Raw genomic sequence first — 14,525 nt, 5'->3', positions numbered from 1 at the left:
ACAAGTGTTAGTGACGTCAATGCCTTAACTACACACGTTCTCCATTGGACAATTTACTCCAAGTGCTAACAGATTAACTGACAAGCTATAGCAACCAACACCTCAATAGGCCAACTTAAAGAACTAAAGAATCAACATAGACTTAGCATAATGGACCATTATTGAGAATCCAGTCAAAGTTACTACAATGCTACTATATGTAAGTAGATTAGCTTCTCTATCAACCATTTTGGGGTTGATCATCGTTTAACTAAGCAACTTCGTAAACACATTGCTTATTATCACATGGATTTGATATAAAATCACAATGACTTGATCATCAATTGAGTAACACCATGAGTAAGTCTATATTATTACTTAATTATTATATGAGACTTAATTATCAGTGAATAAAACTTAGATTAGAACACAAAAGTATTCCAATGAAATTATCATCTGATAAACCAGAATCATAGTACAGGAACCACCGAGATTATCATAATTGGTAAAAAAAGGATTCACTATCTAGCAAAATTCAATAGCAAGTGTATCATCAAAAAAACTTAATGATAAAACTTAACTATCAAATATTATAGATAGAATGCTAAACAACTTACAAAAGATAATTCAAAGAACACAAAGTATCATTGACTGAGAAGCACAATGCTTGCGAATGTATCACTCAAAGGAAATAACATCCCAACCTATCAGAATGAACTCGAGCAACAATCAACAGAACAGAATGAATGAGGTAAGACTAACAAACATTCATTTATGCCAATTATCGCACTTAGCCAATCTGAATAGGTCCCACCAAAGAACCAAAGTTGCCTAAGCAAGTGCTAGCAACATCCTATTGATGTATCAAACCTAATAGACCAATCTAGAGTAAACCACAAAGAACATGTGGTATTCTGAAAAGCCATAAGCCACCAAAGAGAACAATTAACTATCATGAAAGACCATCAATCATCTTATCAATAAAGAGATGCATGATCATTATCGAATAAAGAATCCACTATCCCAAAGAATAGCGAATCATTCTATATCAACAACAATAAAGCAAAACCTTTTGACAAGGATAATCAACTATCCTAAATGATAGTTAATTATCACCAATGATTGCTAGATGCAAATACTAACTTTATCGAAGTTAATGAGCCAAAATTACCTTCCCCAACAACTTCTAACAAATGGACTACAAGCATGAAAATTCAAGGAACCAAAAGCTCAAAGAAGCCTATAGCTAAGTCTTGCCTAATAATAATCACAAGTTTTACATGAACTAACTTCAATGCTAAAAAAAAATCATGGTACAAGCCATAATATCCTCGTCAACACATCTATAAGCTAAACTTCATAATGCCAGAGCTACTGAAAAGCATGTCTGCATCAATCCAAAAGCTAAGCATAACGAAGTTATGCTTAACAAGTGATTACCAAAAGATCCTCCATGAATCCATCTATGGCAAGATGTAACTCACTTCATAACAAACACAAAAAGAATTATCAATGATCGATATATTCCAACTCAAAGCATGAGTCAATCACCACTCAAAACTCCCTAGAAACTAGGCTAACCAAGGTCGAAGATACTTTACTTAGTATCCGAGACCAATCCTTCAGCAAAACTTAGTTACAAATAACACTTCCTCAAGAAGTGAATCACCACATCCAAGACTCTATGAAATCCAACACTACAGACTAAATGTATCCAAATGATATCGACAGAGGCTACGTCTCAACGAGTACTATCCAATGAGATTGGGCAACTAGTCTTGTTGTATACTGTAGCGCACTTGAATTTGGAGCCAAACTCCAAACCCATTGCACTACGAAACGAGGGTCTAGTACAATCCTACAAGCACTAGCTCCCCGTATCCAGCACCTACACACAAAATGGTGTCAGATGGAGTTTGGCACAAGTTTGGCATACTAATGGCCTAATGTGAGGAGGAGGGTACCCCACCGACTAGAGTAGCATGGAGGTTAAGCTTAGACCCATGCCAAACGCAGAACAAAGAGCAACACAGCCCAGCGGGAGCCAAACTAATGTCTCAGGTGGTCAGACATGAAATCTAACCACTATCCCTACTATACATTTGGAACCCTCTATAGCCCCCCCCCCCCCCCCCCCCGCCTTGAGGAACACACGCTTTGGGCTTTTACCCCAAGCCTCCCTTAGTACCAGGAGTTAGTCTTTGGGACAAGCTTGAAACTTATTAAATATGGAATGTTCCTAGATTGTGAATTTGGACATGGGACGAACACCATTGTGTTTAGGCCGATCTCTACATTCTGTAGATATGTTGAATGAGCGAATCTAGACACTTTCCATAATTAGCATTTGGAACTGAAATGAGACTAACACAAAGAGTATGATAGCGAGGGAGTTTGGCAGACATGGTAAGCTATCATCCAGCGATAATGAGGGATTAGTCTCAATATGCGAGGGTTCTTGCCAAGCCAGTGCAACATAGAGCAAAAGAGAACTAAAAAGCCAAGCCAAGTATGCTTGGCCAAATAGACACTTAAGAATTCCGTCTTTATGCTCATCTAGCCAAGTACAGATGCTAAGTCCAGTTTACTAACACTTGAACAAGAGGGGCCAATAAAGGGAACCAACAGTACCGACCTCCTACCATCATGGTAGTAAGGAGAGAGTGTCTATATCTGTAAGGACTGGCTGATAAGTATCTTTTGATACCCAAAGTCACATTCACGACACTCTTCCCCCTTTGGGGAAGATCGACGTCCTCATCAATGCATACTTGAGTCTAGCAAACCGTTGAGGAAACAACTCCTAAAGTTAATGAAAAGCACACTATGTGGGAAACACACCAACTTAAATGAGTTATGTAACGACCTCTCCTCTATGTCCAAAAACGTTAAGACTTAGACACCCTCCGGCTGTCACCAGCAAGGAAATGACTAACGGAGTTAGCCACCTTTGTTGCTCCGAGTACCACTCGACTTATAAAGGAATGATACATCCCTACCCATAGGGATATAGGGAAAAGGCCAAAGGCCTAACTGCCCCTGAGCAAAAAATCAACCCCATTAGGAAGATTTAGATAAGTATTATAAACTGGCAAATTAAATTGTTTACACGACCACACCTCTTTTCAAAAGTGAGTCATGGAGAGAGAGGTGGGGACTTGTAATCAATCTATAATAGTTATCCTCATGGTTATGGATTGGACCTATGCACCGAAGTCAGCCTGCCAAAACTGACCCAAGTACTAATGAACGAGAGGAACGACATGTTGATTTATAGAAATATATTACTTTATTAATTTGCAAAATTTATTATAAAGTTTACAAAAGCTAGTCTTTATTACTATTCTTATACTCCGTGACAAGCTCACGAGCATGGGTAAGATTACTAAGAGGCTCCCAAGTTGATTCACAAATTGGGTAACCTTTCCACTTAACTAAATACTCTTGATGTTTGGCATGTTTAAGCCAGCGTGTATCCAAAATAACCTCTACTTCATATTTAGGTTCATCATCCACAATGTCTAGTGGTGGATGAATCTCCCTTTGATGTGCAACATCCATAGTGTAAGGAGCCAATAAATTGGCATGAAATACATTATGAACATTGGACATTTCCACAGGCAGATCCAACCAATAGGGATACATCACCAAGACATTTTAAAACCCAATAGGGTCCAACATATCTCAGTAACAACTTCCGAAATAAACATCCCTTAATGTTCAAGTTTTGGGAAGATAGCCACACCTGATCTCCCACTTGATAGGATACATCCTGACAATACTGATCCTTACCACGTCGATACCTATCCTGAGCTTTGCCCATCGCCTCAATAGCCCTAGACCAACCTTGGCGTAGCTGCTCCACATAAGTCTCAACGGCCGGGACCAACACTTTAGTCATTGGTTTCGATACAATAATTTGTTGAGGAACCCCACGAGCATTCCCTTGCAACATCTCCCATGGAGAACAGCCTATAACGTTGTGAAATATGTTGTTACAACAGATTTTTGCTGTGTCCAAATGCTCAACCTAATCGCGTTGGTCTACTGCGACATAGTACCATAGATAATCCTCAACTTGAGCATTCACACATTTGGTTTGCCCATTATTTTGAGGATGATAAGCCATACTAAACTTCAACTTGGTACCAAACAACTGGAATAATGTGCCCCAAAACTTTCCTGTAAACCTCGAATCTTTATCCAAGATCATCTCTTCGGGAAGACCACAAACCCACACTATTTCATGGAGAAAGAGTTTTGCTGCTTGCTTCGCATTCATTATTTCCATAGTTGGAATGAAGTGTGCAATCTTTGACAACTAATCCACAACCACCATCAAAGCATCATAACCCTTAGACTTCGACAAGCAAGTGACAAAATCAAGTGTCACACTCTAAAATGGCCATGCCGATGCTGAAATGCATTGCAATTTTCTAGCCTGCTTCTCAATTCTGCGCTTACATTGCTGGCATATAGGGCAAGAATGGACATAATCCGCTACGTCGCCTTCTATACCAAACCAGAAAAATCCCTTTTTCAATGAAGCCAGAGTCCTCCATAGCCAGAGTCCTTTCCACCATATCCTACTGTTGGAACATCATGATGTTTCCGCAGAAACATATGTTGCAGATCCTTAGAGGGAAGATACAATTGTTCTTGCTTATAGAATATAAGCCCATCCCAAACCAAGTAGTGAAGCTTCACATTGGTTCGACTAGCAACTTTCATTGCTTCGCTACTAGGGTTCTACTTCGACAACTCCACACAGTGTAAGATTGCCTTCGCTAATGGATCACTTCCATACAAAGCCGGAACATCCTCTAACTAGTCCAAACTGATTACCAATATTGCTCGAAACTGAGCCTGATGACTCAATGCATCTGGGACAATATTGTTTTTACCAAGTTTATATATGATTTCAATATCATATCTGGCAAGCTTCTCTTGCCAACGAGACTGCTTCGGCATAAGTTTAGGCTGCGTAGCAAAGTAGCTTAGTGTGTTACTATTTATATAAACCTTGGTATGTCCATCCAAGTAGTGTCTCTAGTGTTCCAGGGCCGACACTATAGCAAACATCTCTTTCTCATGCGTTGGCCATCTTCGTTGAGTTTCATCCAATTTTTTGGAATAGAACACAACGGGACAACCATGTCGCCTTAGCGTAACACCAACTGCTTTGTCACAATCTTGCTACAATATGGCACCAATAGCATAGCCAGATGCATCACAATACACTTCAAAGGGTTTATCAAGATCTGGGATCCTGAGAACAAGAACTGTAGTCAAGATCTCCTTCAACCATACAAAAGCATGTTGACAAGCTGGTGTCCAATGAAACGGAATACTACTCTTCATCAACTCAGTCAATGGAAGAGCAATTCTTGCAAAATTGCGAACAAACTTACGATAGTATCCAACCAAACCGAGAAAGGAACGAATATCTGATATAGTGGTCGGGACTTCCCAGAACTTCACCACTTCCACTTTCTTTAGATCAACCTCAATTACACCACCATCAACTATATGACTGAGAAAGTTTATGCGTAATTGTCCAAAAGTGCATTTACTTTCCTCAGCATATAATTGGTGTTCACGCAGTTTCTGAAACACCAGCTCCAAGTGTTTCAAATGATCCTCCAACATTTCACTGAAGACTAGAACATCGTCGATATATAGGACAACAAATGCATCCAAATAATCTCTGAATATTCTATCCATTATAGTGTTGAACGTTGCCGGAGCATTACATAACCCAAACGGCATGACAAGGAACTCATAAGATCCATACTAAGTCTTAAAGGTTGTCTTCTCCACATCCTGATCCGCCACCCATATCTGATGATACCCGGACCGCAAATCAAGTAGCGTAAAATACATAGCCTTTAAGAGTTGGTCAAACAAGTCATCAATGCGAGGCAAAGGATAACTATTTTTGACCGTGATCTTGTTGAATGCCCAATAGTCAATACATATCCTCATAGTTCTATCCTTTTTCATAATAAAAAGGACTGGCATGCCATAGGTGACTTGCTTGGTCAGATATGACCTTTGTCAAGAAGCTCCGTGAGTTGCTTCTTGAGTTCAACCATCTCCTTGATGTTCAAACGATATGGAGCTTTCATAGGTGGCTTAGAACCTAGACTAACCTTAATTCGATGATCAACCTCACGGCTAGGAGGTAGCCTTAGCAGTAAATCCTTCAGGAAGATATCCTGATTCCTCGCCAACAACTCCAATATCTTCTTTGGTATAGGATCAACCCCATTGCCAATTCGAACTGAGTCACCAATACCCTCAACTTCCATCACTTGAACCTAAAAGGTCCGACATCCCTTCTTAGCTGTTTTTTGAGCGGCCCTCGCAGTTAAGAACTTAGCATCCCAATCCTTTGAGAGCGCTTTTGCAACTGGAAGGACACATCGGGATGTCCTTCTAGACTTCAATGTGATACGACTTTGTCCAGCACCATAAATCCCTTTTATATATTTGTTGAAGAAGTCCATACCAAACACCATCTGAAAATCTGGTATCTTCAACACTACCAAGTCCACTCTTTCTTTCCAATTGGATATTTTTATTGGAACATCTCTCACAAACTTTCTGGCTACTTGCCCACCTTCCACAAACTGGAAGTGCATAAGCGATATTTGCTCAGCATTCATTCCTAACAACTTAACTAAGTCTTTGGATATCACGCTGTGCATAACTCCCGTGTCAATCATTACTCAGATTTGGTGTTTGTGGACAAAGCCTACCAAATACATCAACGGATCAGTGTTTGCATTGACTGCAAGAAAAGCTTGAGGAAAGCAATGAAAATAACATTCTGTCCTGCAGAAGTTAGACTGGAAGATGCTTGTGTGGCGCTACAAACAGGATCCAAAATTTCAAGATTTAAAAAATTTGATACACAGGAACATGGTGAATTTGGACCCGGTGTTACCATATATGGAACTGGCTGTTCTTTTCCTAGCGTTTACGGTGGCGATGGAGTTCTGCACCCCTTTTATCGCAAGGATCCATACGGAGGAGGTTAACAGGCACTTGACGTATACAGATCCTATCGGAACAAAGTTCTGACGGCTTACGCATGTCAAAGGCTGGCTGCTCTTCCTCATAGTCTGTATTGACCAACTCGTCAACCCCTTCAGCTTCGCCACCACCATCTTCCCTCATGACATTAACCCGAGACCTTATCTTATGCTTATTGGGACATTCTGAGGACCTATGTCCTGAATCTCCACAATGGAAGCAATGACTCACACTACCTGTTCCGCTAGGAGTAGGTTTTGCAAATTGCTACTACTTGTACCCACCAGGAGGAGGAACAGAGGGCCTAGGACCAAAAGAAGCTGTTGGTGGTCTCCAACCACCACCACCTTTGTTAACCGTTGCTTGTGAGCCTCCAAGGCAGAACCTACCTTCCACCCTCTGTTTCTGATTACCTTGTTTGTTCCTAGAATTCCTTTTCTTATCCAAATTACCAGCATACGGTTGCTGATATTGTTCCATGAGCGAGTGACTAAAGGCAACTTACTGCACTGCCTCCTTACACTCAAGGTATGTCTTCGGCTTAAACTTCAAAATCTCATTGCGAGAAAGTGAACTTAAACCTTCTAGGAAATAACTTTGAGCATCTTCATCATTTATATTTGCAATTATAATGCGCTTTTGAGCAAACGCATTAACATAATGCATGAGGTCCCGTCGTTGCTTTAACCGCCGCAACTCTGCGCAAAGTCTCAAACCAAGATCATCTAGCAAGTATTCCTTACAGATACGAGACCGCATCTTGGTCCAGCTTCTAGTCTGCTTTTTTTCACCACACACTTGGCGCCACCAAGTTTTGGCATGATCGGTGAGAAAGGATTGCATGCATGCAAATTTCGTACGATCATCTACGTCTGCCACTATGAAATAATTTTCCATATCGTAGACTCAGTCTTCCAAAACCTAATAATCCCATATGCCCCTGAAATTGGGTGGTTTTGGAGGCTTGAACTTTGAAATTTGTGCAACTGGGGGCAGTTGCAAAACTTCATCGTCCTCAGAACTTGAAGAGGAGTCCGGTTGCTTAGGTTTAGCTGGTTTAGCTGCCTTAGCTTCTTTCTTCCTCTTCTTGTTCTCCTTCTTCAATTTGCGAATCTCCCTTCGCAAATTCTTGATCTTGACTTGCTAAGCCATACACTGCAGCACCGCAGCATCTGGCTCTTCCTCTTCTGACTCAGCCTTAGCCTCTTTTGCAGCATCTCTAGTAGGAGTTTCCTCCTCTTGATTCACTTGTCTAAAGATTTCAACATCATCAGCACAGTTTCGTTTCACCATCCTGCTAACTGCATGCATGCCTCTATCAGTAACAAAACATGCATACAACATTCTTACTAAATGGTGCAATCCAACTAATCCTACACAGGTCACTTTGGATCTACTAGAAAAGTCTCTATGTATGCAACTTGAGTCAAAAAATCCGACAAAAGTTGGATAGGAATCACTGAGACAATTTCTCTAATACCAAATGTAGCGCACCTGAATTTGGAGCCGAACTCCAAGCCCGTTGCGCTACGAAATGAGGGTCTGGTACAATCTCACAAGCACCAACTCCCCATATCCAGCACCTACATGGAAAATGGTGTTAGATGGAGTTTGGCACAATTTTGGCATACTGATGGCCTAACGTGAGGAGAAGGGTACCCCACCGACTAGAGTAGTGTGGAGCTTGGGTTTAGACCCAAGCCAAACGCAGAACAAGGAGCGACACAGCCCAACGGGAGCCAAATTAATGTCTTATGTGGTCGGACATGCAATCTAACCACTATCCCTACTATACATTTAGAAACCCCCAAATCCCCCCCCTTTTGAGGAACACGCTTTAGGCTTTCACCCGAAACCTCCCTTAGTACCAGGAGTTAATCTCTGGGACAAGCTTGAAACTTACTAAATATGGAATGTTCCTAGATTGTGAATTTGGACACAAGACAAACACCATTGTGTTTAGGCCAATCTCTACATTTATGCTCTATTTCGTTAAAGTGGGATTTATTCAGTAAAATGGGACTAGGTACAAATTTTCAAGTATTTGAAAATGACGTGAAATTATATGTTTTTTGTCCAAGGGCTAGACATATCTGGGGCATGGTGACTAGCGCGGTGACTTTATGTCCAGACTGAGTCCATCTGGTTGTATAATAAATCTCATTGTCAAGGTGAACAAGCCGAATCTGAAGCTAAAGAAGAGCGATGGCATGCGCGCACACACTATTTGTTTGTTCATTGAGCGTGTGGTGAGCTTTCCAAGATGAACGTCATTCCTATTAGCCAGACATATAACTTAATGGTGAGAACATTTAGATATTATTCAATGTTATCTTTTTCTAACGAATCTATTTGTGAAGGTGTAGCAAGAGGCATTGCTAGTCTGGAGAAGTCATTTAACTCATTTGACCCTTAGTGTATTTTCATGAAACTAAGTAACATTCATATTATTAAGGAATTTCTCTAGTACCTTTTTTTTACGACATAGAGGCTTGCATTTCTTTCAAAGGTGATTTAGTAAAAGGCCTGAGGGCACATGCCATTCTATTTCTCAGACCGGTATTAAAATATACTAGTGCAAAGGGAAAAAGGTATTTGGTGATCAAGTAAATGGCATGAGGGCACACGCCATTATAAGCCTAAGCGCTAGTGGACACCTCCTTTTTGGTACTCTCAGCGGTACTATCATCCTTCTCTGGGTCAGTTGTTTTGCTTTGGATTGTTGTCTCTGACGTTACTGGGGCATTCTCGATAGTTGTTAATGTTGCCGTTTGTTTAGAAAAATGATCACCTGGAGTATAGTACGGGGAGTTTGGAAGACTTATATATTCTACATCTTCACCTATCTCCTTCTCCGTCTCCTTTTCTGCCTCACTTACAGATTTTGTGCTTGCCATGAGAACGCTCTTCACCCTAAAATATGGAGTTCGTTGTGTTATAAAAGGAAACCAACACACTCGCTGCAAGGGAATGATGGTACATAAAGCACGTAAGCCCACAATATGGAATTATGTGCCATTAATATGGGCCACACGCCATATTATTAGATTTATGCACGTGTGATTGGTAAATGCATATGTCACATCATCTTTGTTTTACCTCACACACTATATCAGGCCTAATGAACCATATCACATGTGCGCACATGCTATATATATGGAGAAGTATTATGCAAGGATAGAAATTCAATGCATGATTGTGGAGAGCAATGGCATGAAGCCACATGCTAAATAACATTTTAGAGAAAGAATTAAAATAAAAACATGCAAACAGTACTAAGTGGACCAAGACTTAGAAGTGCACAATTGAATGAGGTATTTCTAATAAATACTTCACTCACCTCATATAGGAATGGCTACCACTCTCAAATGGCGTATCGCCTCATGCCATCACCTCGCAATTTGTTATAACAATCCGATGAATTCATATTCGGCTTGTTCACCTTGAACTTTAAGTAAGATTTGCTAGAACAACTAAAAATTTATACTTGTTATTTGTATCATCTCACCTAGGAATAGCGTAAGGCCACATGCCATCACGCCTCCTCTGATTCAGATTCGGATTGTTCACCTTGAAATAAAATACATTAGAAACTTAGTAAAGGAATATTCATGAATCTCACCTTGAACCCGGGTTATGAATGCTCTTGCTGCATCTCTTGCATGGTCTGGCAAGGTGATGGTGGCACTCTGCTTCCGCATCCAACCATGCACAACATTATCCACCGATATGCTCATGCTGGGATCCCTTGGATTCAGCACCCATCTCTTTTCTAGGCAATCGTTCGTATATCCGGAACTTGGCTTGAACCACTCCACAGTTACATTGAAGGAGTTAGTTTCTGCGTCCTCCTTTGCATCAGTGATGCAGCGCCCCACCCATATCATTTGTTTTTTATTACTGGGTCTGACAAGCACGACCATTCCTTTGCAGACCTGTACTGGATTGAATGCTGAATCCGGCTTCTTGTTCCTCGGCCCACAATAGTGATCCTCAACATCGTTATCTGTCACTGCATTTCCAGAGGACATTGTTCCGCTACTATCTGGTGCTCTAGGTTCTGGCCAAAAGGACTCTTCCAATTCTTCATATACAACCGGCCCATTTTGGATAGCAGATATAATCTTCTCCCAGTATTCGAGCAAAGGCTTGCACCTCTGAAAATAGGATTCTCCACCAAACACCAACCCCCTCTTCCAGAAGGCAATATGCTGTCTAATCCCGGCCACTATACTTTCCTGGTCTTTGAGTCCATCCGGGTGCATCGGTCGTGGGGAACCCTGAGGAATCATAGGTTCCCCAGTTATGGGATCTCTCTTGAAGAGTTCAATGCCGTCCACTGGCAGCCACACTGTGTCCCATTCTCTCATCTTGTACCTCATCACTGGAGCACCGTCACACATGCTGAAATGAAACTGAAGAGGCTTGGAGTGGCCAATCAGCGTTTCGGATCCGTCCCTGATGTAGCCTCTTACAAACCCCTTAAAGTCTGGAACCTCTGTCAGAAGTGCAGCTTCAACAGTGCCTTTGATGCAATTTTGGAATTCATCGTAGAGTTGTGGGAGGGTGAGGACATTGGATTGCCGGAGGGACTCTGCCAGGTGACTGAACATGGCATCGACGTCTTCATGAGTGTGCCCAACCATGAGAAAGCCAAGTGTAACCGTTTCAAATATGCCTTTGGCAACAAGCATCGCCAAGTACGCGAAGACGTACATGTTTTTGTTCTCACTGCCAGCATTGTCTGTTTGGAGCAGAAGATGGGGTGGAAGGCCACATCGGCCGCAAGAACTTCCTTGAGATTCTGCTTCGTTTGGATGAGGCTGTGCATTCACCGGGCGACCAGCCTTGTCGGAATGGCATGAGGCCTCACGTGATAACCCTACAATCTGACGGCCAACATATTCACTGGGATGGCATGGGGCCCCACGTGATACTGCAAGCCTTTGCTCCTCCTCCAGCTGAACCCTGTATGGGGTTCGATCGACAAGGGCCTTATGCAAGGGTTGGCCGTTCAGCTCAGTCTACGCACTTTGCAGAGACCTTAAGTGTTTTGCTAGGGACGCAATCATCATGTTTGCACCCCTGCCACCCCATAGAGGTACAAAGAAGTTCCCATAGTTCTGGGCACCATGCCCATGAGCGATTATGCCAAACAGAGACACAGGCAGCTGCATGGATGAAGAGATTGCCTTGGGGGCAGGATTGAGTCGAGGTAAGCATGTCTTTTTCTGGTCCATTTTGTCGTGGATGATGCAGAGGTAAGAGTCAGGTCTCTCCATGGAGAGAATCCTGTTATGATAATATGCAGTCCTGCAGCTTCTCTGCTCGATGTTGTGGTCGAGCCGCCTTTTAACCAACGTCTCTCGCTCTTGAGCGCTGCAAGAATTCTTCGACAAAGCCATTTTGATAGCAGTGCACTCGTCACACTTTGAAAAGCTGGAGTACTTTCCTATACTCACATCCCTGAACCTGTTGCTCCACAATCTACTAAATCTAGATTGGCTCAGCTTCCTGTAGCCATTACTCTGGAGTTCCCGATTCACATCTTCCAATATGGCCCCCTTGGTATACATGGAAGGGAGAACTCGTTGGGTGTCTCGTGTTCCATCTTCCAAGAAGCGGGTTTTATGTGGTTGCTGCTCGCTACATGTCTCGACAAACCTCTTGAAGATTGCCTCTCCATATACAACATGACCCCTGGTTTTGTGCGTACCGTCGTTCCCATGGACTGCCTGTTGAACCCTTTGTTCCTCGAACTCAGTTTTGATTCTGTAGAATGTGGTTCGAGGGACTCCATAAATGATTCTCCATGCCTTCATGCAGACCAAACCCCTCTGGAAGACCATGCCCCCCACCTGATGTTCTGAAGCATCAACAGATGACCGTAATGCCTCATACACAAAATTGCAAGCTGCCTTCCAGGACAATGTCTTGTATCTTGCTCTCTCCTCTTCAATAGCATCCCAATCAGCATGTTGACAGCACCTCCTCTTGCAACAAGCAACTGTCGAGACCATTCGAACCTCCATCGCCATTTTCTGCCTTTTCGGTTCGTTGCTCAGATCCCTTTGGCTGCGCTTTAGGAAGGTGTACTTTCAATTCCCATGAAGAGATGTTCTGTCATCAGTTGTAGTTGTGTTTGATTGTGAATCCTTCACATTCTCAAACACTAAGTGCCTCAATTTCCACCGCACAATGCTTCCAATAGTCAAACTGTTTTCTTCTGTGTCAACAACCTCTAAAATTGCAACTCCAATATCATCCCAGCCCAATTCTTGATTAGCAACCGCATCTCTTGGATCGACAGCTGTGGCTAAGCCCTCAGCTACCACCTCCCCCTCGGGGTTGTTTAGAAACACCTTTGCCTGAATCCATGTAGCACGGTTCTTAAGATCCACGGAGGGAACATGCGTCGCACTTGCGCTGTCCCCAACATCTGCTTTCTTCTGAAGATTTTTCAAGGCAACAACAACATTTACCCCGACGACCATCTCTCCTCGTTCAATAGCGACCACATTCCCATCGAAGACAGTCTCTACTGATACAGCAGCATTGCCTTCCCCAAGCCTTTGACAGTGTATAACAAAGTTCCGATCCATAGACACAAGGGTCCCTTTTGCAACTCTCTTCCCACCATTCAAAATGTAAACCTTTTCCCCAACCCTGAAGGCCATTCTGAAAGTGCAATAAAGAAGTTAAGACCATACAAAAAATGATTGGAGAATGGCCTAAATCATAACATACCAAACAACCTCAATAGCATGAGGCTACATGCCATTATTCAAACATGCTATTGACACCCACGTGAAATTTCGCATTCACAAAATTGGCATGAGCCCTCATGCCATCTTGATATACACACAGCTGCAGGCAAGTAAAAACATACATGACAATACGCTAGCCATGAAATTGCAAGGGCCCAAGATGGCATGTGGCCTCATGCCATTTCTAAATATGGTCCTAAGCCATTCCATGGTGAACATACCAGGAAGCACAAGTGCCGAATATCAAGAGGAAGCGGTAGCCACACCAAAGACAGTGCCGCTCGCAACACCGCAACTACTCGTAGCGCTGCTCGCAACACCGCAACTGCTCGTAGCGCCGCTCGCACAAACTGCCACTCGCATAAACTGCCGCTCGCAATGGCGCTCGCAATGCCGCAACCGCTCGTAAACGCATAAACCACAGCCCACAACGCCGCTTACACAAGCAGCGCTCACTGCGCTCAGCGGAACCAAGAACACGGCGCACAAAAATGATAGACCTAGGAATGAGTTCGAGAATTCAAAAATAACACACGCTTGAACGTCACATCAAATCCTCTGACAAACCAGATCTTATGACTCCTCTGACAAATTTCAAACTGAGTAGCTTCTAGACTTTGCTGTCGGAGGTTGAACTTTGTCACATCATGTCCTTGCCTCGATCCAGCTGTGCCATGTCAGTGATTCGAACTTTGCCATGCCATGTCAGCGATCCGCGCCAAGATTATTCGCCGTGTAAAG

Source organism: Selaginella moellendorffii, unplaced genomic scaffold (assembly GCF_000143415.4).
Source record: "Selaginella moellendorffii unplaced genomic scaffold, v1.0 SELMOscaffold_33, whole genome shotgun sequence".
Taxonomy (NCBI): Eukaryota; Viridiplantae; Streptophyta; class Lycopodiopsida; order Selaginellales; family Selaginellaceae; genus Selaginella; species Selaginella moellendorffii.
Note: the sequence above shows the minus strand (reverse complement) of the source record.